Consider the following 24,327-nt stretch of genomic DNA (forward strand, 5'->3'; position numbering starts at 1 on the left):
GAGCTGCGATGACTTTTTGGCTTGGGTTGCTTTGTAATAGAGCCTCTGTTGGTGATCACCTTGAAAGGTGTAGATGCAAGTGGAATGCAGCAATAAGAAAAATGAATTATACTGCAAAAAAAGGGGAAGCATTTAAGAGTGGGAAAGAGAGGAAGACAAGAGAAATGGCCACATGTGGCTATTGAGCATTTAAAATGTGGTTGAAGTGGTTCCTTACCTCACTACTCATATTGAAATATTAAATATACTTATCAATATTAATAATTGTTACCAATGATAAATTAAAATGACAGAATACTTTGTTGAATTAATATAACTTTAGAGTAAGGCATAGCTTTTCCAACCAAACTAAACCAGATATGAGTTTTCAAATTTTTTGTACATAAAAACTTAAAATTTCTCTATAGAAAAGATACAGAGAGTTTAAAAAAAGGAGAAAATGTCAATTTGTATTGACAGTATAGAGCAACAAAAATAGCTCGTAGCTCATTTTCTCAAGGTAAATAAGTATATATATACACAAAGCCACACTAAAATGATATGTACATCAATTACAATAAGAAAAGATTAAGAAAGAGTAGCTTCCAAAAAAAAAAAAAAAACTATAGCTGTACAAATAGATTTTCAACCTCATTCATACATAAAGATATAAAACACAAGATTCTGGGGATCCCTGGGTGGCTCAGCGGTTTAGCACCCACCTTCAGCTCAGGGCTTGATTCTGGCGTCCCGGGATCGAGTCCCGCATCGGGCTCCCTGCATGGAGCCTGCTTCACCCTCTGCCTGTGTCTCTGCCTCTCTCTCTCTCTCTCTCTCTCTCTCTCTCTGGTCTCTCATGAATGAATAAATAAAATCTTAAAATAACTAAAATAAAATAAAACATGAGACTCTATGTTTGCCCATCAGATAGACACATATGAAAAGTTGCATAGTACCCAGTATTGGTGAGAGGGTAGGTAAATAATTACTGCCACATCTTGTTGGTGGGGATGTAAAAGAATGTAAATGTTTTGAAGGAAATTTGGCCATATCTATCAAAATGCAGGTGCTCTTTTTTCCAGCATTTCCTATCTATAAATGTGACCTTGGACAGACTCACCAAAATTATCAAAACATATGTTCAAAGGTCTTCACTGCAACATTATAATTTAAACCAGAAATAAAGTCAATAGCCAGTATTACACAGAAAACTGGTGAAATGAGTTAAAATGTGTCAATATCAGGACATAATATAAACCTTTTATGCAGACATAAAAATAGCTATATTGACATAGATCTCATATAAAAATCAAAACAGAATCATTGCAAGCATATTTGTATAGTTTTTAAAATGTTAATTAAATTATTTTAGAAGAATACATAAGAAACTTGTGCTCCTGACTTATGACCAAGTGGAGGATTTACTAAAGATCTAAAGTATATAATAACTCACTAAAAAAGTAAATAAATGATAAAATAGATATAACTTACTGTTTCCATATTTAAAAAATGGCGACTTAGCAATAGTTCTGTTATTTTGGCCAACTTAGATACAAAATTAAAAAAAAAATGTAGAGTCAACAGTTTCACCTGAATTTTCCCATGTTGAATTTTTCAGGGGTCAGATTAAATAAATAATTGCCATATATTCATTTATCCTGCATAGAAAGGTCTACAAGTCACATAAATTACTGATTTCAACAGTATGTTATGTAAAGATGGAAGTATTTGGACAGAATTCATAATGCCACACTCCATAGAAAGAAGACCAATGTTAAAAAAACATATTTGCATCCAGAATTCTAACTTAATTCTATGAATATATATTTCTTGATTGGGTTAGAAATATCTAATTCAAATGAGTAGGTTTTTAAGGTTTGCTTTTTTTCATTCCTTAAATGTGGTGTACCTCTATTAGCATTTATTCTGATATCCTGCCTGTTATAGCATGAGAAGAGCCATTGTTCAGTTGAATAAATGTTTTCAAGGAGTAATAATATTTTGATAAGCACATATATGTTCTCTAGGGAAGAAAACAAGTACGAAGAAAACATTCTCTGTTTTCCAACTAGTAATAACTTATAACCCAATTCAGTTTTCTAATTGGCTGCTCTGGAATAAAAATTCCCATAAAGCACCTGTAAACTAAAATGTTATTGGCAGTTTCAGTGTTTTGAAACCAGAAGAAAAAATAAATATGAGGATCAGTGCCAGGTGGGGAACACTGAAATTTCATTTGTCTGGGCCATTTTCATCATGTCTGCTAGCCTTAGCAGTAGGGAACAACTTTGAAATCCAAGGTGTATACCTACATATGCATTTAGGGAGATGTCATCACCTTTTCTTAATTGAAATACTTTTCTATTTAAGCTCAGTTCTTAAAAACTGTAATTTAGGAATTCAGCTACTTGTGTGTTTAGTGCATATTTGGATTTAGGAGAATACATTTATCCATGAAAATATGACAAGCCCAATCAGATATATGTTGAAAACAGATTAACAAACCATTCTACTTATAGTTACATTACCTTCAAAAACTTGTTGGGACATTCTAAAGCTTCCATAATTTAGTTATTATAAAACTATCTAAGGGCATATAAAACAATTTACCCAATTGTGAAATATGGTTATTTATAATAAAATATAATTCAGTCACTTATTTAAATACCCAGGATACAAACCTAATTTGCGTTAGACTGTAATTGGACTAAATGACTTGGTATCAAAGATTGAGTATAATCAAGGGTAAAACAACAGTATAGATAAGCAAGGAAAATTGTATTGAATTATGTCAGGAAAAAAATCAGAATGGTAATATTTGAGTTGTGTGTTAAAGAAATAAACTTTACTTTAAAAAACTATTTTAGTGTAATTATTTAGAAAGGCTTTTACCTTTTCAGAGGTACTTATTACAGTCTTCATTATGAAAAGAAACTTTTACCATATTATGTTAAAAGATACCTATAAATAGCTAAATCTTTCAAGAGAACACTATCTAGTTTTTTTCTAAATAATATTAACCCTGAAAAAAAAAGTTTCTCAAGATTCAACAAGATTCATGAAGCAGCATGTGTTTATTTTCAAGGTCTGTCATTCCTGAGAGACACAGGCCCAAGCCTGCTTGGTTTGTGACAGCTAATAATATCTCAGAATTGAAAGAACTATTATTTTTATTTTAGTTATGCCCTGTACTTGTTTGGTGAATTAAGTCTCAAGCTTTGAAAGTCTTACTTCATGAGCAAGCTCAATGTCTCGTCATCAAACGTAATTTAGCTGTACAACTAAAATAGCAGTGGTTGTCCAGAAATCTGTTGATACCTGAGGAAAGAAGAATGAGACAGTTTCTAATTTGAATGAGACGTGGATGGTCGGCAGTGGGCAGATGTCAGTGTCAAAGGATGGAGCTACTATGAAAATGTCATGTTTACAACAGGAGCTTTAGAGATTTTATTTGAAAGAGTGGAGGCTTCTCTCAAAGGAGGGGCCAAATCCCATTTTCTGGTAGCAATCCTTCTGTGCAAGAGAGCAAGAGAATTCACAGGAGAATTCACCTTCAAGGAAAGGCCAGTTGGGCAAGTTTCTTGGGAACAGTGTCCATGGTGCCCTAAAGTACCAAGGCATCCAGATCTAGGCTAGGCAGCCCTAGCCTGAATCAGAAAGGCAGTTTCAATTGGATTGGAACATTAAAAAAAAAAAAAAAAATGATGACCTAGTCCCTGGTGGCTGTTCAAAAGCTCTTAAAGTTCATTGACATTATAAAACACCAAAGGCAAATTCACTTAGTTCACTTTAAACTTGAAAGATGGGTGGGAGGGATTATTTGAGTACCTTCATCTCAGTGGAGAGCTGTAAATCACTCTAGTACTTAAAACATGAAAGGAATTTATTTCCCTGCAGAATGTCTCCTAATTTTGTAGTTCTGTTGATGAAAGACCTTTCCACAGAAACTGAAAAAGAACATTGTAATAGAGCGGCTAGCATAAAAACATATAAATTTAATTCTTTCATATGGCTTTTTAAACATACCAATAAAATTCTGTAGCTTTTGACTACCTTGTAAACAACAGAATTACCAATGGGAGTAATTTAAGTTTTCATTATCTAGCCTCCTGATTCTGAAAGGTAATAAAGGAGTAAGTTTTAGTGAAAAAGCATATCGTAATAGGCCAGGCTTGAAACTTGCAATAACCATGATGGGACTGCATAGATAGGAAAAGATTCTTAAGCAAGATGTAACAGGGTGGAATTAGTGTTGGAGCAATTATTTTAGCAACATGCTCATTTTCTTTATGTAATTTATAACCTTAATCACTTGTAGGCAAATTCAATCATGAGGCAGTGCTCCTGCTATTTACACTTAGTAACACTGGCAGTGCAGGGTGGATGAAAATTCTTCACACATGGCTTCTTCTTCCACAAAGGAAGTTTCCTATAGCTTTTTATTTGTTTTTGATTTTTCAACTCAACAAAAGGATGGAGATCTGGCTTTTGAAAATAAGCCCTTGGAAAGGAGCCACAGATAGGTGTCAACAAGCCTAGGCCTGATTTCTCATCCACAAAGCAATGCATTTATTTTCTTTTGTGCTAAACAATATATGTGGGGAAACAGACCTCAGGTTCATGTGAAATTGAGACTGAACTTGATTGCTAATCAGCATTCTGAGTTATACCCAAGAATGTTCTGACTGTATTATACTAAGCCCAAGTACACAACCACAACAAAAATATAAAAGAACTGGTTGATGAATATGGGTGTGGGTGGCAGTTTCATGTTGGTGGGCCAAGACTGGTCTGATGCAATGCTTCATTGAAGTGTTTGCTTCAAAACAGACCTTTCTAGAGAATAAAAAAAAAAGGTTTCAGACAAAGCTAAATAAGTAGTATTAACTTGAGAACACTTTACATTTCTTTAGATTTAAATTCCAGCTGGCACATGTTTCAGGTCTTCTATATTCTCATGTTTTATTTACATCTCTTATCATTCAGTACTATTTAAATACTTATTTCTGTTATTAGGTGCTGAGCTTCTTTAGGATAAGAATTAAATGTAGTTTGTCTTTGTATCTCCAATATCTACCTTATGCCTGGTACATCCAGAAGTTAACAAAAAAATGACATTAATATATGTAAGACATAATGAGTCATTAGTTTGCTAAATAAATGACTTGATTCTTGAGAGACAGAAAGATACTTATTGTCAGCCTATTTAAAATTCAACACCAGCTTTTATTATCCCAAACCATCAACAGATTCCAGTAGAAGATACTCTAGAAACCTTGTGTTAAAATTGTTAGTCAAAATACTCTTCTCAACAAAACTAACTGACCAGATTAGAGTTATGAGAGGTGTTGAAAGGACTGGGGGAAATAGGAAAACAATAACATTCGGAGGATGGATTTAGCAAAGTATTTTCATCGTACCATAAAAATTCCAGAAAGTGCAGGTTTATGGGATTTTTGGACCCAAGTAAAAAGACTACATAGCTCTAATGGAGCAATCTGCAACATTTTCTATGGGATACTTTTAGACAATATGTATATGTGAAAAATATGACAGTGCAGTTAAATGTAAGTGAATAAATCACTACACATAATGGATGTCAATTTGAAAAGAGGTTTCTAACATGCTGCAGGCTCTATCTTTGTGTTATATTTAAAACTACAAATTACATTTGTAATTAACATTCATGATTCCAATTTATCAACATGTTTGAAAACACAACACTGGAAAGGACTATCAGTACAGTGGATTTATGCCATTTAATATTGACTGATCAAACCTAACTATATTTCATACATACATACATATAATACATATTGAGAAAGAAAAGTAGGGCTTTATAGGAAGTTATTTCAATTTAAGCCAATAGTATCATGTTAAATGAGCTAACCACAGCACTCTGCTGAGCTTATACTCATTTATCCATTGGGAATATCTTAACCTTCCTCTCTATTTAGGTTAGGATACACTGTGTATACTATTTCTAAGTACCACACCAAGAAGGACATTGAAAAAGCCAAAGCTTGCTCAAATGAGAGAAGCTGGAATAAGATATCTGAGCTATATGAGAACAGTTAGTGGAGAAAAGGGGAACATCTAAAAGCTGTTCATAAAGGCAAACACTGTGCTCTACACTAGAAGAAAGAAACTCCTTCAACTCTTACTCCAAAAGAATTAAAAGTCACCAAGTCCCTATCTAAGCTTCCCTTGCTGAGACACCAGGAGAGCCTGTGTCCAAGGCAACATTAGAATTCCAAACTTTAGGTCAGATCATTGCAATACTCTTTACAGCCTTGATCTTTACATCTGATCATGATTCATTATGGAAACCTCTCTTCTACATACTATTTATCCAATCTCACTCTCTCACAAAGCTGTTCTTTCCTTCACCCCTCTTCTCACACCTTTCAAATATGCCTAATGAATTACTAGTCTAATATTTAAAAATATTTATAAAACAAAATAAAAAGCCAAAGTCTTTCTACCTCTCTTACTAGAAGAAAATTCTTAAATCTTTCCCCAAAAGAAAATATTTGTTTTTCTACATGCTATAAGGTCTGGGAAGGGTCATTACCATTATTGATTCTCAAACTCTTATTCTCTACTCTCATGTAATGTTGTAATGTTCTCTATTTGGATTTCCCAACCTCTGAATATATTATTCTCTATTTTTGCTCTTTACAATAATTTAAAAAGCTTATAGTTACCCCTTCATATTGATGAACGTTTTTGGAATCTGAATCAATATTTTTCTCTATCCCATGTTCTATAATTAATCATGGTGATTTTCAGAGTCTAGAAGGACTAATTTCATAGATTCTTACTGCTTTTATTTTTTCTCTTTTAAATTCATTTTATTTTTTTCTTTCAAAATTTTATTTAAATTCTAGTTAACAAATAATGTAATGTTGGCTTAAGGAGTAGAATTTAGTGATTCATCACTTACATATAATACCCAGCGCTCAACACAAGTGCCCTCCTCAATACCCATCACCCACTTAGCCCATCCCCCACCCACCTCCCTCCCTCAATCCTCAGTTTGTTTTCTATAGTAAAGAGTCTCTTATGGTTTGCTTTCCTTTCTTTTTCCCCTTTCCCCTACATTCATCTGTTTTATTTCTTAAATTCCATATATGAGTGAAATCATTTGTCATTTATCTTTCTCTGACTTGTTTTGCTTAGCATAATACACTCTAGTTCTAACCATGTTGTTGCAAATGGCAAGATTTTATTCTTTTTGACAGCTGAGTGATAGTCCATTGTGTGTGTGTGTATGTGTGTGTGTGTGTGTGTGTGTGTATGGTGTGTATCACATTTTCTTTATTTACTCACCAACTGATGGATATTTGGGCTCTTTTCATAATTTAGCTATTGTTGATAATGCTGCTAAAGATCCGAGTGCATGTGATCCTTTGAATCAGTATTTTTATATCTTTTGGGTAAATAACTAGTAGTACAATCGCAAGGTTGTACTGTTGCAACAACCAATACCAATGAACTATTGGTAGATCTATTTTTAAGTTTTTGAGGAACTTGCGGCTTTTTCAGTTCAATTCTACTTCCTTCATATCAAAGGTTTTTATCACCGGACCTTTTTATCAACAAAAAAAAGTGCAACAGAAATCATAAGCCTTAAAATTTCTATCTTTTAATATCATGCTTCTCTCATACTGTCACTTCTATGATCTACTTTTTGACTTCATAGAGATCTCTGAGCCTTTTTGCCGTACTCTATTAGTCTCATGTTGAACTTTCATTTCTGACCCACCTAAGATGCTTAGTTAATCACTGGGCCTCACTCTAACAAGTATTCTCAGCCTCTTGATACACTGTCTGCTACTACTCAAGAAAATCATAGAATTGCCTAGATTTGGGCCACTATAAGTTAATGGAATCTCATTTCAGCTGGACTACACAAGCACCCAACCATTCTATTTTTCTTGGTTACTTTATCCTTTCTGTTCAGTGCCTTTCATATACTTATCTTCCTCTTTGACTTTTACACAAAATCCACCCTCATATATTCAACAACCTTACCAACATTTTGAAAATAAAATGAAAGTCATCAGGCATGAACTAACTCATCTACCTTCCCCCTTTGTATAAAATGATTTATATATGCACATGTTTTTACTTTCTTCCAGGATCAGAATGTGAGTTGTTCTCATCTTGTAAAAGTCAACCAACTTACTCTACCCATCATCTTTTGTCTTTTCTAGGATCTTTGTCTTTAAATTTATCTTCTCTATACATTAACTTTTCCCAATTTCAGCTGATTCTTTGCCTTCAGGCAAGGCGAGGCTCTCAGTTCTAAGTACTTTTTTCCAATGACTCAATTGACAACAACCTATCTTCAGTTCCTCAGTGGAGTCTCAACTCATATTTGTTAGTCTCCTTTTTGGCTCTGTCATCAGGTTTCTGTCCCTGAACAATCAGTGTTTTCCTTCCATGTACACACCCTCATTGGCAATATCATCACTCATGGTTTTAACCAAAATCCATAAGCCCAATAGCATCAAATATGTATGTCCAGGTTAGACCTTGAACTTAATTTCCAGAATAGTTAATAGCATCTCAAACTCAACATAATAATGTGAAGTTTCACATCATTCCTGTTTTCCATATCTACTATTCACGTACAAAACCTCAGTTAATGAAACCTCTGTTTACAGAGAATCTGTGTACAGAGATGCTGACACCTCTGAGTCATCTTCGATGCTGCATTCTCCCTCACACCTAATTCATCAAATCTTGCTAAATACACTTTTGATCTATCTCTTCTTTGCTATAGCAACTGCACTAGGTCCAGACGACCATTATATCTTAGTTAAGACTATTGAAAGTAACCATTTAATTGGGCTCCTGGTCTTCATTTTTACCTATCTTTAATTCACCTTTGATACCACTGCTAGTAACAGCACATGAAAGCACATCTAATTTATATAAATAGAGAGTGATTTGAGTATATTTGAGTATATTTGAAAGTAGGTTCAAGGAGCAATTAATCATATTGTTATACCTGGTGAATAATCTGGAATGTCATTCTTCAGGTCACCAATAGAATGTGATTAGTTTGTAAAATAATTAGTTCCTCATCCCCATAGCTATACTCTTACAAACTGATTCCTTGGAAATCTAGCTCTGTACAAATGCTCCCTCTGACTTGAAGGGGGAAGATATTTTCTGAGCTGTTTTTAAAAGAATTATTATATCTATTTGGCTAAGATATGGCTCAAAGTGCATGTATCCACCCCTCAACACCAGTCCACCAGAGTAGAACTACTCTGGCTTTCATCACAGAATAAGTGATCCACTGACATATACTGTCACAGAAAATCTGTTTAAACTCCCCTTCCCTTCTACTCCCACTCTTGGCTCTACTTGACAGTAAAGAAATTTGTCCTGGCCCAAGTATAATAGGATTAAAAGAACTTCTGGGCATGAAGTTAAGGAGGAAATAGAATGAGTTTCTGATCTTGGGAACTGGAAATAGCTTTGGATTTAATCTGAGCATTGGGCTCATAGTTTAAAACAGATCACAAATCTTTCCTTAGTGTTTACAGAAGCAGAGAAAGGAAAGTACAGCTTTTCCTGGAAAGGACTGAGCTCAGAAAAGAAACAATAAGAAATTCTTGAGTTCCCTCCCAAGTTGAATAATTCTCCTAAGCTAGTTAAATCCTGAACCAGTTAAAAAAAAAAAAAAAAATCCTGAACCAGTATATTGCCCATCAAGAGTGAATACCCTTAAAAAATCAATCACATTGTTGAATAACAGTGTGTTATTAGACTGCGATAGACTCTTCTACTGAGAAAAGAATCCTGGAAAAGATTAAACATTAAGATCACACTCCAACATTAGATAGATTCAGTTTCAGAAAAAAATTGCTCAAACTGACAAAGAGACTACTGGATATGCTTTTAGTGGTTTTATCTGAGTCTACCAGAGTGTATAGCTTTAACTGGCTTTCTGTTGGTTAGGCCATTTTACATGTCTGTAAAAGCAGAAGATAACATTTAAAAAAATGATAGTAGTCCAAATCAGTATGGCCCAGGAAAGATAGATAAAATTTATTTCTGCCCTCTAGAAAACAGAACACCAAATATTACCTATTATTGCTGTATGGAAGATTAGGCAGTTTTGCATCTAATTAATTTTGCAAATTAATTTCAGCATTTCTGAAGGCTCGACTGCCAAAATCTCCTCTGAATTGATTATAATATCTCATTAGTTCCCTCATTACCTAATGAGTTAAATAAAAGTTTTGGCTCATGTTCATTTTATATGAGAGTCATGATGTTACTTTTTTGTATTTTAAGTTAATAGCATCATAGTTAGAAGGAAACACTGGGAAGACCAATCAATAAATTCAGTGAACTCTCTGATAGGAAGGTACAAAAATTTTGTCACCTAGCCAGTGAATGGTGATTGACTGACTCACTTCATGCAGCTATCTATATGACAAGAAGATGAAGAAGGAAAATCTTGCCAAGCAAAATAATTTTACACTTCAGCTATCTAGATGTGTAGTATTTCTAAACATAGAAAGCTTTAATTTAGAATTTGCCTAAAGGCAGCAGGTGCTGGATATTTTTCATCATTTGGTTTTTATGTGAATGTTTCTTGCCAGCAATGAAAATCCCCATTTTCTACTAGAGTGGTAAAATTTTGGTAGAGGAAGTTTTGTGGTCAAGGTTAATGCTGATTGGAGTATACATTTCTAAATAGAAATTGCTTGGAGTACAATCACAAAACAATACAAACAAAGAAATCTTCCCTCTCCTCAAAATAGCTATCGTGTCATGGGATTTAATTGAATGAAACTTGACTCAACAAACATGTACCTACTCTATGTACCTACTCTAATGACTAAGGCAATGTATTATGTTCTATCAATGCTAAGAGAAATAGGTATTTTATCCACAGGAGCTCCAAATCAAGCAGGAGAGAATGAAATGCATAATTGTATGTAGAATGCAAGGTAGACTGTAAGAATTCTAACGCTGTATACCTCGTTTCATTTATAGATGATTAATTGATATGCTTTTTTTTTGCAATACTGTGGTGAGATGGTATTTATTCCTTTCTTTAAAATGTATACTCAGATGAATAAGAGAAATTCAAAACTAAGAGATCCCATCATTTTAGTATTCAGCATTTGTCCTGCATAGGAACTCATTTTGGTATCCCTGTGAATGAAGGAAGCAAGATAAGTTCTGAACAAGATGACCGGTGACTTCCTAAGTGGAACTGACCTTCCCAAATGACACTGAATTCATACTGTTCAGATGCTTGCTTGGTAATATAGTTTATGAATGTAGAGTTATCCCAAGTTATAATTTTTTTTAATTTTTAAGTTAAATCAAAACTAAAAAGAAAAATCCTTTTGTTTCAAAGAAGATCTCTGATGATAACTGTTAAGAGGCCATCACCACAAAGGAAAAATGGGGCTCATCAGACACAAAGCAAACAAGAATATGTTGTTGCCATCAACTTGCTTCACCGTAATGAAAACATAGCCAGAGCAAAGCTAGTATGATGTGAGGAAAAACTAAATATGAAAAATCCTTGATCATGACAGACCCTTGAATGTAAAAAAAAAAAAAATTATAATAGAGAAGCAGGTAACAAATTCATGGTTATAGACTAATGCAATCTGAAGTTTCACTTTTATCTGTAAATATTAATATTTTATTTAGATGTATGTAACGTAAAAAATAACACAAAGGATTTTTCTCGTGTATTTCTATCATTTTTACTACTTTTGAGAAAATTCAACTTGATTAAAATTTTTAAATCACTTCTCAATTTTCAAGAATGTCACTCACCTAAAAATTAATGAGTAGAGATGGATGCAATCAGAACTATGCTCTAGGAAGATTATATTGGCTAATTTTTTTTTCTTTTCTTTGTATTATTATTATTATTTTTTTAATTTTTATTTATTTATGATAGTCACACACACACACACACACACAGAGAGAGAGGCAGAGACACAGGCAGAGGGAGAAGCAGGCTCCATGCACCGGGAGCCCGACGTGGGATTCGATCCCGGGTCTCCAGGATCGCGCCCTGGGCCAAAGGCAGGCGCTAAACCGCTGCGCCACCCAGGGATCCCCTATTATTATTATTTTTAATTGGGAGTTCAATTTGCCAACATATAGCATATCACCCAGTGCTCATCCCATCAAGTGCCCCCCTCAGTGCCCGTCACCCAGTCACCCCAACCCCCTGCCCACCTCCCCTTCCACTACTCCTTGTTTGTTTTCCAGAGTTAGGAGTCTCTCATGTTCTGTCTCCCTCACTGATATTTCCCACTCATTTTCTCTCCTTTCCCCTTTATTCCCTTTCACTCTTTTTTATATTCCCCAAATGAATGAGACCATATAATGATTGTCCTTCTCCGACTGACTTACTGCACTCAGCATAATACCCTCCAGTTCCACCCACGTCGAAGCAAATGGTTGGTATTTGTCATTTCTAATGGCTGAGTAATATTCCATCGTATACATAGACCACAGCTTCTTTATCCAGTCATCTTACGATGGACACAGAGGCTCCTTCCACAGTTTGGCTATTGTGGACATTGCTGCTAGAAACATTGGGATGCGGGTGTTCTGGCATTTCACTGCATCAGTATCTTTGGGGTAAATCCCCGGCAGTGCAATTGCTGGGTCGTAGGGCAGATCTATTTTTATCTCTTTGAGGAACTTCCACACAGTTTTCCAGAGTGGCTGCACCAGTTCACATTCCCACCAACAGTGCAAGAGGGTTCCCCTTTCTCCACATCCTCTCCAACATTTGTTGTTTCCTGTTTTGTTAATTTTCCCCATTCTCACTGGTGTGAGGTGGTATCTCATTGTGGTTTTGATTTGTATTTCCCTGATGGCCAGTGATGCGGAGCATTTTCTCATGTGCTTGTTGGCCATGTCTATGCCTTCCTCTGTGAAATTTCTGTTCATGTCTTTTTTCGCTAAATTTTCAAAGGAGTTATTATGGTGGGTCAAGATTGAAGCTGGCAAAGGAGAGATCAAGAAGGGAGGAGAGAAAATGATGTCCACAGATTACAGTTTCTACAGCCAAGTTGGAGCCCAGCAGGGCTATAGTGCTTGCACAGCTCAGCCCACTCTAGGATATGCACAGACCACCCAGGCATATGGGCAGCAAAGTTATGGAACCTATGGACAGCCCACTGATGTCAGCTATACCCAGGCTCAAACCACTGCCACCTATGGGCAGACTATCTATGAAACTTCTTAGGGACAGTGTCCTGCTGGTTATACTACTCCATCTGCCCCTTCCCAGCCCCTACCCAAGTGTACAGTTAGTCTGTCCAGGGGTACAGTACTGGTGCTTATGATACCACCACTGCTACAGTCACTACCACCCTGGCCTCCTATGTGGCTCAGTCTGCATATGGCACTCAGCCTGCTTATCCAGCCTACGGGCAGCAGCCAGTGGCCACTGTACTTGTAAGACCACAGGATGGTAACAAACCTGCTGAGACTAGTCAACCTCAGTGTAGCACAGGGGTATAACTAGTCCACCCTAGGATATGAACAGAGCAACCGTAGTATCCCCAGGTACCTGGGAGCTACTCCATGCAGCGTTAGGGCACCACCATATTATCCTCCAAATAGCCAACTAGTTATGATCAGAGCAGTTGCTCTCAGCAGAACACCTATGGGCAGCCAAGCAGCTATGGAAAGTAGAATATCTATGGTCAACAAATCAGCTAGAGGCAGCAGCCACCCACTAGTTATACCCCCCAAACTGGATCCTATAGCCAGGCTCTGAGTTTATATAGCCAATAGAGCAGCAGGTACAGGAAGCAGAATTCATTCTGACAGGACCACCCCAAGAACATGGGTGTTTATGGGTAGGAGTCTGGAGGATTTTCCAGACCAGGAGAGAACTGGAGCATGAGTGGCCCTGATAATGGGAGGCAGGGGAAGAAGGGGATTTGACTGTGGAAGCATGAGCAGTGGACAGGAAGGAGGACTGAGTAGAATGGGTGCTGGAGAGCAGGGTGGCTTCAATAAGCCAAGTGGATCCATACGGGAAGGACCAGATCTTGATCTAGGCCCCACTGTGGATCCAGATGAAGATTCTGACAACAGTGCAAGGCTTAAATGACAATATGACTCTATAGACAATCTGGCAGACTTCTTTAAACTGTGTGGAGTTATTAGGAGGAACAAGAGAATTGGACAACCCATGAGCCATATCTACTTGGGTAAGGAAACAGGAAAGCCCAAAGGTGATTGATGTAACAGTGTCCTACAAAGACCCACCAACTGCTAAGGCTGCTATGGAGTGGTTTGATGTGAGAGATTTCCAAGGGACCAAAAGTAAGGTTTCTCTTGCTGGGAAGATGCTTCTGATGAATTGCATGTTGGGTGGTATGCCTCCTCGTGAGGGCAGAAGGATGTTGCCATTACTCCACTGAGGTCCAGGGAGCCCAGGAGATCCTGGGAGCCCCAATGGGTCACATGGGAGGCCGTGGGGTGGAGAGAGATAACTTTCCCCCAGGAGGGCCCCAGAGTTCCTGAGGGAACTCATCTGGAGGAGGAAAGATCTAGCACCAACATGGAAACTGACAGGGCTCCAGTACAGGGTGTGGAAACCAGAACTTTGCCTGGAGAACAGAATGCCATTAATGTTAAGGCTCTGAAGCCTGAAGACTTCCTTCCACCACCCTTTCCACCCCTGGGGAGTTCACATGGCAGAGGTGGTCCCGGTGGCCTGTGGGGAGTAAGGGGAGGCCTCAGGGACCACAGTGGGTACAACATTCAGAGGTGGTCCTGGTGCATAAAGAAGTGGCTTCCATGGTGGCCCCAGCCATGGACAAATGTGAATTTGCAGGAGGAAGATGAGGTGGCTCTGGTGCGACCCTTGGACTTTTGATGGAAGAGAAGGGAGAGAGAAGAGGCAGGTGTGGAGGACGGAGGAAAAATGGATAAAGGCAAGCACTGCTGTCAGGAACACAGAGACCCACTCCAACCAGGCGCAGAGATCCCGCAGAGCTGCAGGGACTACCAGATTTATTTTTTAAGCCAGAAAATGTTTTAAATTTATAATTCGATACTTAGAATATTGGCAACAACATTATGATTATTCCTTGTCTATACTTTAGTATTTTTTACCATTTGTGAAGAAACATTAAAGCAACTGAAATGGTAGTGTGTCTAACTTTTCCCCCCTTCTTTTAAAGTCCATCATTTAAACAGTGGGAACTCATGATCACTGTAGAGAACCAAGAGGGCCTCTGTCACAGTATTCATTGTTGTGAAGTTTTGTTTTCTTGTGTTTTAAAATAAAATTCCAAACAGTCACAAACAATTTAAAAAAACCCAACAACACTGAAGCTGGAAAAAGCCACTAGGAGACTATTCAATGTCTAAGTAAAAAATAAAGAATACCCACTGTAGGAGAGATCTTGTGGAAATGAATAGACTTTTCTTTTTTTTTTTTTTTTAAAGATTTTATTTATTTATTCATGAGAGACACATAGAGAGAGGCAGAGACATAGGCAGAGGGAGAAGCAGCCTCCCCATGGGGAGCCTGATGTGGGACTCATTCCAGGACCCCGGGATCATGACTTGAGTAGAAGGCAGACACTCAACCACTGAGCCACCCAGATGCCCCGAAGCCTTGTTTCTGAAATTACAGATGCTAGTGTTTTTGTCTTTCAGAATTAAGAATTAATTATAATTGCTTATTTTAAAAAAAAATTTAACCTACCGACATTCTCCCAATAGTAAACTAGTATTTTTGAATGTCATCTTTAACTTGAGCCTGCTTCAATTTATAACACATCAAAAGCTTGCCATATTTGGTTCTAAACAACTGTATTGATTTTTACAATGGCCTTTTGAAATTACAATTGCCAGGTGTTTTGGCTAAGGAACTTGTCATCTGAGCACCCTAATGCTTCCCTTCTACCATTACATAGATCTGAAAATTAGTGGAAGAGTACCTGAAAAAAATAGGCTTCTGGTCTCATTAAACTCTAAAAATATTCTTAATTAAAATTTTTACTTTTAATACTGACTTTCCCACTCTTCTGTATATAAATTCTCGTCATAGCTCAAGTATCACTCACATGTGCCAAAAGGCTAGTGAAAGTCTTTTGTATACCAGGCTTAAAACAAGACAAAAACTAAATCTTAAAAAGATTTAAATAATCCAGCTCTTACTTCCTTTTTAATTTTATCCTCAGGGGATACCTTGCACCCCTGTGGTAGGGCTGTTCACTTTGATATTTAGTAAACATTTACTGAGTACTTACTATATGTATTTGACACTTGATTTCACAGATAACCTGGTCTTTAGGACCTTATGGTCCAAGAAGAGCTGCCATTTACTGAAGGCTCACTCTGTGCCAGCCTAAAAGCTAAGCACTTCAAATGCATTACTCATTTAATCCTTGCTACTACTCCAAGAAGGGGAAATTATACCCACTGACATATGAGAAGACTGAGGTTTAAGATCCTCAGATAACTTGACAGAAAGCACATAACTTGAAAGTGGTAGAACTGGATTCACAGCAGTCCATGCGACTTTAAAGCCTGTGCTCTTTCAATTACCAACTACAGAACTGCATCATTAGTGGGAAAGAGTTGAGTGGGGGAGTGGGCCACAGAGGTGAGGGCTGGATTTCATCAGGATAGGATTCTTGAGGGGTGCCTAGGTTGCTCGGCCAGTTAGGTGTCTGCCTTTGGCTCAGGTCATGATCCTGGGGTCCTGGGACTGAGTTCCGGATCAGGCTCCCTGCTTGATGGGCAGCCTGCTTCTCCCTCTCCATCACTTGTGCTCTCATGCGCTCTCTCTCTCTCTCTCAAATAAATGAATAAAAAACAAAACAAAACAAAATCCAGATAGGATACATGAGCTGAGCCTGATACTTAAAGCCTGACACTTAAAGAAACTTTCTTCCACACTGGGCAGAGATTTTGGTCACTCCAGGAAGCAGCAGGAGCACACTAAGTGTGAAATAGTAACTTCTGGGAACTTTATGGAGCAACTAAGGAGACTAGGACATGAGGAACTGCATATACACTGTGGAGTCTGGAGAGAAGTCAGAAATCATATCCTGTTCTAAGGAGTTTTAACTTTATCACAAAGGCCCTGGAAGTGTTCTAAGCAGGAAGTTAGGTGGTGAGATTGACCACACCTCTACCCAGTAAGAAGCTGTCATGTAAGGGGTTGGGGGGGGGGGGGAAGCATGCAAAAGAGATTTGAAAATAATGAGCACTAATATATCTTTTTTTTTTAAGATTTTATTTTATCTATTCATGAGAGACACACACAGAGAGAGGCAGAGACATAGGCAGAGGGAGAAGCAGGCTCCATGTAGGGAGCCCAATGTGGGACTCGATCCTGGGACTCCAAGATCATGTCCTGGGCTGAAGGCAGGTGCACTCAGCTGCTGAGCCACCCAGGCGTCCCAAGCACTAATACATCAATGACATATTAAGAAGTTTGATTTAGTGTGCATCACACAGAATACTTCAGTGCTTGAGAGAATGCACAGAAAGGATTGATTAAGGCCAGGTATGGTTAATAAGGAAAGGTTTCCTAGAAAAGCTTTGTTGGGAGCCTGAGAAACATGAATAGATAATATAAGGACAGAAAGAAACATCTAGTTGGAAGCAGTAAAGCCAAAAAACAAAAAGGAGCAAGTTACATGTGAGCAGGAGAGTGGGGCTGTTAAAGAATGAGTTGGAATATAAGAATGGAAGATAAAATTAATGTTATCTAATTCATTTGGCAATGATGGAGAAAATGGTTGTTATTTCAATACAGAAACAGCAATGTTTCCAGAGAGATTTTAATCAATCTTGTAATCACATTACTATATCAGTTAGCCCCTTGAGAAAATTCTCACTTAAAATGCATATGTAGGGACACCTGGGTGGCTCAGCAGTTTAGTGCCTACCTTCAGCCCAGGGTGTGATCCTGGAGTCCCAGGATCGAGTCCCACATCGGGCTCCCTGCATGGAATCTGCTTCTCCCTCTGCCTTTGTCTCTGCCTCTCTCTCTCTGTGTCTCTCATGAATAAATAAATAAAATCTTTAAAAATAAAATAAAATAAAATGCATATGTAAGAGTTCTTGGGTGGTACAGTCAGTTAAGTGTCTGACTCTTGGTTTCTGCTCATTTTGGAAACTCAAGGTCATGGGATCCAGCCCCCTGTAGGGCTCCACACCCAGTGTGCTTGCCACACTCTCTCCATCTCCCTCTGTGCCTCCACCCCCATGCTCTTCCACGTGCATGCTCCCTCTCCCTAATAAATAAATCTTTAAAAAAAAGATGCATATGTAAACACGTTAACAAAAACCTGTTAAGTGATTTCAGTTCTTTGTGAGACGTAAGATGACTAAAATAGATCCTGATTTTAAGGAGTTAAGAGATAAAGCTTACCACACATCCATAGATGCATATGACAACATAGGCCCTTACAAGTGTATGTTTACATTGACTTGTGCAAAGTAAAACAGGAAGTGCACTGTGTAGTAAATACACAGAAAGTAGTATTGTTCCCTGGAGAAAAGACTTACAGTAAGCACTGGTGATTTTCTCTTGAAGTATTGAGAGTTGGTTGTAAAAACTTTCCCCACAGCTTATGGGGAAAGGTGTTATCGTCTAAGAAATTCTTATCTCAGTTAAGGAGGAATCTGCCAAAACCTAGAAAAAAGCTCAAGAAGTTTCCTTCTGCTGAGTCATGAGAAAACGCATGATATCTCAGAAAGGAACATGAATTACATCTCTAGTAACTTGGAAGCCTGAAGGCTTTGGTGGCAGGGTTTTTGGATGGTACAGGTGGAGTTGTCATCTCTTTAACCAAAAAATGCACTTTGGAGACAAAGATACACTTGGAATTGAATCCATCCAGATGATATCAAAAAACTTAATTGTGTTTTCTAGGCTATGGCTCCTCATTTCAGAATGATGGATGTCAGAGAAGGAACAGGGAGCAGTAGAAAATGAAAAGATCTAAAGTTCGGGTTTTTCCATATGCTCCTTCCTATAGGAAGGCACTTAATTTACTTTTATCATCTTTACCATTTTAGGTTATTTTTAGTTTGAGTGAAAAGAGGGAAAGCATACTTGTATACCTGAAAATATCACAAACATACAGACGGGAAGGTTTGACAGGCCATAGATTCAATTGCATTGTTTGAAAAGAAAAACCTAATAAATAGGATGTATTATAAGGGATATTAATGTAAATTCTTACACCGAGGTTCAGAAATTAGTTGGACAAGTACAGAAAGACAGAAAACTGGCTTAACTGCATTTTAGGTAAAAACAAACACCTGGGTGGCTGAAGTTGGTTTTACAATTCTATACAAGCCAACTGTGTGATGTGGCAGCCAAAAATATCTAATGAACACTCAGATTGCATTAGCAAAATTATAGTGGCCAGGGAAAGCAAAGTAATAATTCTCTGGCTCTTTGCTCAGGCCAGACCACATCTGGAGTTATGTATTAATTTCTAGGCCCCACTGACAGTTAATTACAGTTCACCCCAGGAACATGATTAGTTGTTCAGCTTATGGAAACCATGAGGTATGAAGAACAGTTAGAAGGAACTGTGTTTAATGTAGGAGACAAGATATTCACAAAAAGTGCCTTAAAGTCTGAATGACTGTCATATAGCAAAGAGTTTTTATTTACACAGCATAGCTTTTGAATAGTGATTAATGCCAATCTAGGGGCAAATTTCATGGAAAAATATGTTGGGTCAACATTAGAGATATTTGTTTAAAAACCTGAACTGTCCTTCAATACATGGGTTACTTTATGAAGTCGTTACAGGAAACTTAAAATATTCTAGATATAGTTGAATATCTGCAACATGTGTTTGAGTCAGCTATTACCAGTGTATGAAAGCTTATTGTTAAATGTTTAGGACCTTTGCTAGCTGGTTTGGTAGCCTGAAATCAGAAAACTGGAAATATTTACACTAGAGAAATTGGTAAAAAGTATAAATTAGTATTTTTTCTTTTGAGATCCAGCTTACCAGCATACCACTGCATTTTGAGAGATGTCAGTGTAATAGATAAAAAGTTTTCACTCTTACAAATCTAAAAGCCCATGGATATATTAATATATAGCAGAATATAATCTGAGTTTTAAAATAAAATAAAAAAGAAGTCATATGGGTAGTAAACCCAGGGAAATTTATAAAAAGATGTTAGAGGTAAAATGTCAAGAATAAAAGAAGAATAAATATTAGTGGATTATATTCTACAGGACCAGGGAAAAACAGCATTAGGGAGAACTTTACAAATATTTTGAATTTTTGAGATTTGTCATTTTGAGAGGAAAAGCATATCTTAGACATATCTATTTTTTTTCTCTTTTAGAAATAGATATATTAAGGAACAAATGAGTAAAGTTTATATCCAGAAATTGCCAAGCAGTTTAACTATAAATTTTGAGTCTAGAATAATTAGCTTTCAAAACTGCAAATATATTTCACTGTATTTTTTATAGTTAATGTAAATGCTATCTGAGATCATTGCTTCTGTAACATTAATTTATATTCTTCATTCTATAACTTAGGGATGGGCTAATTATTCCTACATTTAATCATAAACATAAATTACCTTAATTCCAGGGGTATTTAAGATTCTTTTCATATGGGTGGCCCTTTTGATATGTAGTTAATTAGTGCCTGGCTTGTATGTTTTTTGTTGAAATAGCCATAATACGATGTTCAATAAAAACAAAGCTCTGTAGTCCCTCATGCTATAAAAATTTAACTATCTCATGTTTCAAGGTGCAATAGCTTTGAAATTTAAAAAAAGGTATTACTTCTCAAATGTCCTTAGTTTTGTGTGACATTTTAATAGACTCTTACAGATATTTTATTTCAAAATGGAAAGAAAGTTTTTCCAATTTGAAAACATTTCCTTCCTATTTTCCATCATAGCAGCACAATGAAGAAATAAAAAAAACAAAACTCCGTATTTATCTCTTCTTTCTTTGAGTAGCTATATATGATACTATGTATATGCTCCTGGTAGAGTAATGACTGAGTTAACACTATGACTCACATGTTATAATTATTTTTACATCAAATAAAATTCAAATATTTATTAGAGCCTTATGAGCAAGGTCTGTGTCTCATTCATTTTTGTGCACACATAAACACATACACAGAACAATTTACAAAAATATACGTTCGATACATACTTTAAAACATCTTTGTTTTTCGTTCTTCTTTTAAAGATTTTATTTTTTATTTTATTTATTCATTCATTCATTCATTCATTCATTCATTCATTCATTCATGAGAGACACAGAGAGAGAGAAGCAGAGACACAGGCAGAGGGAGAAGCAGGCTCCATGCAGGGAGCCTGACGTGGGACTCAATCCCAGGTCTCCAGGATCAGGCCCTGGGCTGCAGGTGGCGCTAAACCGCTGAGCCACCCGGGCTGCCCTCTTTTAAAGATTTTATTTATTTATTTGAGAGAGAGGGTGAGAGAGAATATGAGCTGCTGGGGGCAGTGGCAGAGGGAGAGGGAGAAGCAGGCTCCCCACTTAGCAGGTAGCCCATTGCCAACTGGATCACAGGACCTTGGGATCATGACCTGAGCCAAAGGCAGGCACTTAACCAACTGAGCCACTCAGGCACCTCTAAAAAATATCTTTGATTAAGGAAGTTAGTTTACTCAAGATTCTATTAAATAATACAAGCAACATTCTTTTTTTGTCGGTGGTGGTATATTCAGAAGCAACATAAGTTCGTTCCTCTATTATTATCCCATAGTCTGTGAGTGCTAACTTTCTGTCATCTTCATTAAAATTGCTGATTTTAAATTTATAGATACAAGTTAAGCCATGATTTTTTTTTTGTAGAATGGAATTTTAAAAAAATATTATGTTTAATAGGATCCAAAATAAATATATTTGCAATCAATCCATCAAAAGAATAAATTGTAAGACAAATAATGCACACACATATATAAGTATATATATGTGATACATAACTATGTATATATATATATATATATATATTTATTTATTTATTTACTCATTCAACGAATATTTAAAGAGTGCCTACTGTAAGCCAGGTACTGTTTTAAGGAACTCTGATACCTCAGACAACAACAACAACAAAAAAAAGAGAAAGATGCTGATCTAACAGAGCTTTCATTTTAGTAGAGGAGGTAACCACTGAACAGTAAATATAATTTTCAGAAAGTGATTAATATTTTTTATAAGAAGTAATGTTTACCATGAAAGAAGGAAAGAAGGAAAGAAAAAGAAAGAAGAAAGAAAGAAAGAAAGAAAGAAAGAAAGAAAGAAAGAAAGAAAGAAAGAAAGAAGGAAAGAAAAGGTAAAAGGGCAAGTATAAATAGGAGTATCAATTTCATGACTATTTCAGACAGTAGTTTGAACCTGAGATTCCACATAACTTTTTGGGTAGAGTCAGCAGGATTCCTGGCAGAATAAATGTGAAGTGTGGGAAAAGGGGTCATGAATGGTGCTATTGTTTTTGGCCAGAACAATTATAAAGTGATGGATGGTGTTACTGTCAACTGAGTTGTGGAAAGCTATGCTTGTGGCAAGTTTGGGAGGGAAGCACATTAAGAGCATGAATTAGGAAATTCCAAAATAGATGTGAGCAAGAATAAGCCCACCACACACCATAAAATGACCTAGATTTCAGACCACAGAATAAATATAAGAGGTGACAAACTTTGTCCCAGTGAAATGGAACAGACCCAGCTGTCTTCTCATTGGTTACCACAGAATGGTAACTAACATGTATTTCTATTAATTGACAACTTATAGGATGTCTGACAACATTTCTCTTTGCATTTTTAAAAATATTACACGTGTGGTTAAGAAGCTATCCTTCCTGTGGCATAAAATTCCAAGAGGAAGGCCTTCTTCAGGGGAGGTTGAATATCCCTACGGCATTAGAGCTAAGGATTCAGGGTATCTACCATTTTTTTTTTAAATTTTATTTATTTATGATAGGCACACAGTGAGAGAGAGAGAAGCAGAGACATAGGCAGAGGGAGAAGCAGGCTCCATGCACCGGGAGCCCGACATGGGATTCGATCCCGGGTCTCCAGGATCGCGCCCCGGGCCAAAGGCAGGCGCCAAACCGCTGCGCCACCCAGGGATCCCGGGTATCTACCATTTAACTGTGCTCTTTCCCACTTCTGCGGGTTTTCAACTTTGTGTGTTTTTCCTCACCAGGTAATAAATGTCATTAGTTTTCACCTTAATTGAGGCGCAATTTATGATTTTATTGACTGAAATTGGAATTAAGCTGATCTTTATATCGTCAATAAAAAACAATTTTTTGAGCAAACGAATTCCATACCAAGAACAAAGAATCTTTTCAATCTACTGAAGGGAGCAAACGTTTCTTGAGCACATTACAGCCCAGAACAACACGCAGGTCAAAGTATACCTTGTTCTAAGCAGCACAGGGGTGCAAAAAGTAAACACTCCATGATTCCAGCCCCCTAACTGTTCACAGAGCAGATGACATAGTCAAGAGGAAGGTTTTTCTAGGAAGAATAACCTTCCCTGGGGTCAGAAGGAGTAATTAATTCTAACAATGTGATTGTAAGAGGAGAGCGTAGCTCAGGTAAGCCCGAGATTAGTTGTAACAATTGCTTTTCTTTATTAAAATTATCTCTCTGCTAGACATTTATTCTAGTTTGAGTTCCTATATCATAAAACCAATTAACTGAACCAGTTACACTAGGTTCGGCACAGGTAGCACAACTCTATTCTTTTGCACTTCTACTTTTTGGATTCTTCTTCTTCTTCTTTTTTTAGATTTTATTTTACTTTTGCAAGTAATCTCCACACTCAAAGTGGGGCTCGAACTCACAACCCTAAGATCAAGAGTCATGTTCTCTACCGACTAAGCCAGCCAGGAGCCCCCATTACCTTTTGGATTCTATCTGAAGATTTGTTTTTGTTTTGTTTCCTAGATGAAGTTGGGCAGATTCTATCGTTTTTAAAAAACATTTAAATAACAAAAAATGTAGGCCTTTCTCATAAAAATACATGCCACCATCCAATTTAAATATCTCTCCTACTTGAGCTTGTACATGTCAGAGGCTGCACGGGGGAAAGTCATGATCGACTTCATTCTTTTTCTTTGATATACTTCTGAAGTCACTCTCTGGCACTTCTTGCCTCACATTTCTGGTCTCCACAGCATCAAGTTCTGGGGAGTAGAGGATTGGCGAAGGGGCAAAAATGGCTTTACTGTGATGGATTCAGTTGTAACTTAATGTTGGGTCTTTGTATCGGATGCTGGCTTTTTTCCCCATGGGATGCTCCTCCACCCCCTCACCCCCACC

At 37.0% G+C, this 24,327-nt stretch overlaps 1 pseudogene; it reads left to right on the forward strand.

The window, feature by feature from the left end:
- The first annotated feature begins 13,027 nt into the window (after window positions 1–13,027).
- Window positions 13,028–15,049, forward strand: LOC121481010 (annotated as a pseudogene).
- Window positions 15,050–24,327: the final 9,278 nt, after the last annotated feature.

This window comes from Vulpes lagopus, chromosome 23, assembly GCF_018345385.1.
Source record: "Vulpes lagopus strain Blue_001 chromosome 23, ASM1834538v1, whole genome shotgun sequence".
Taxonomy (NCBI): Eukaryota; Metazoa; Chordata; class Mammalia; order Carnivora; family Canidae; genus Vulpes; species Vulpes lagopus.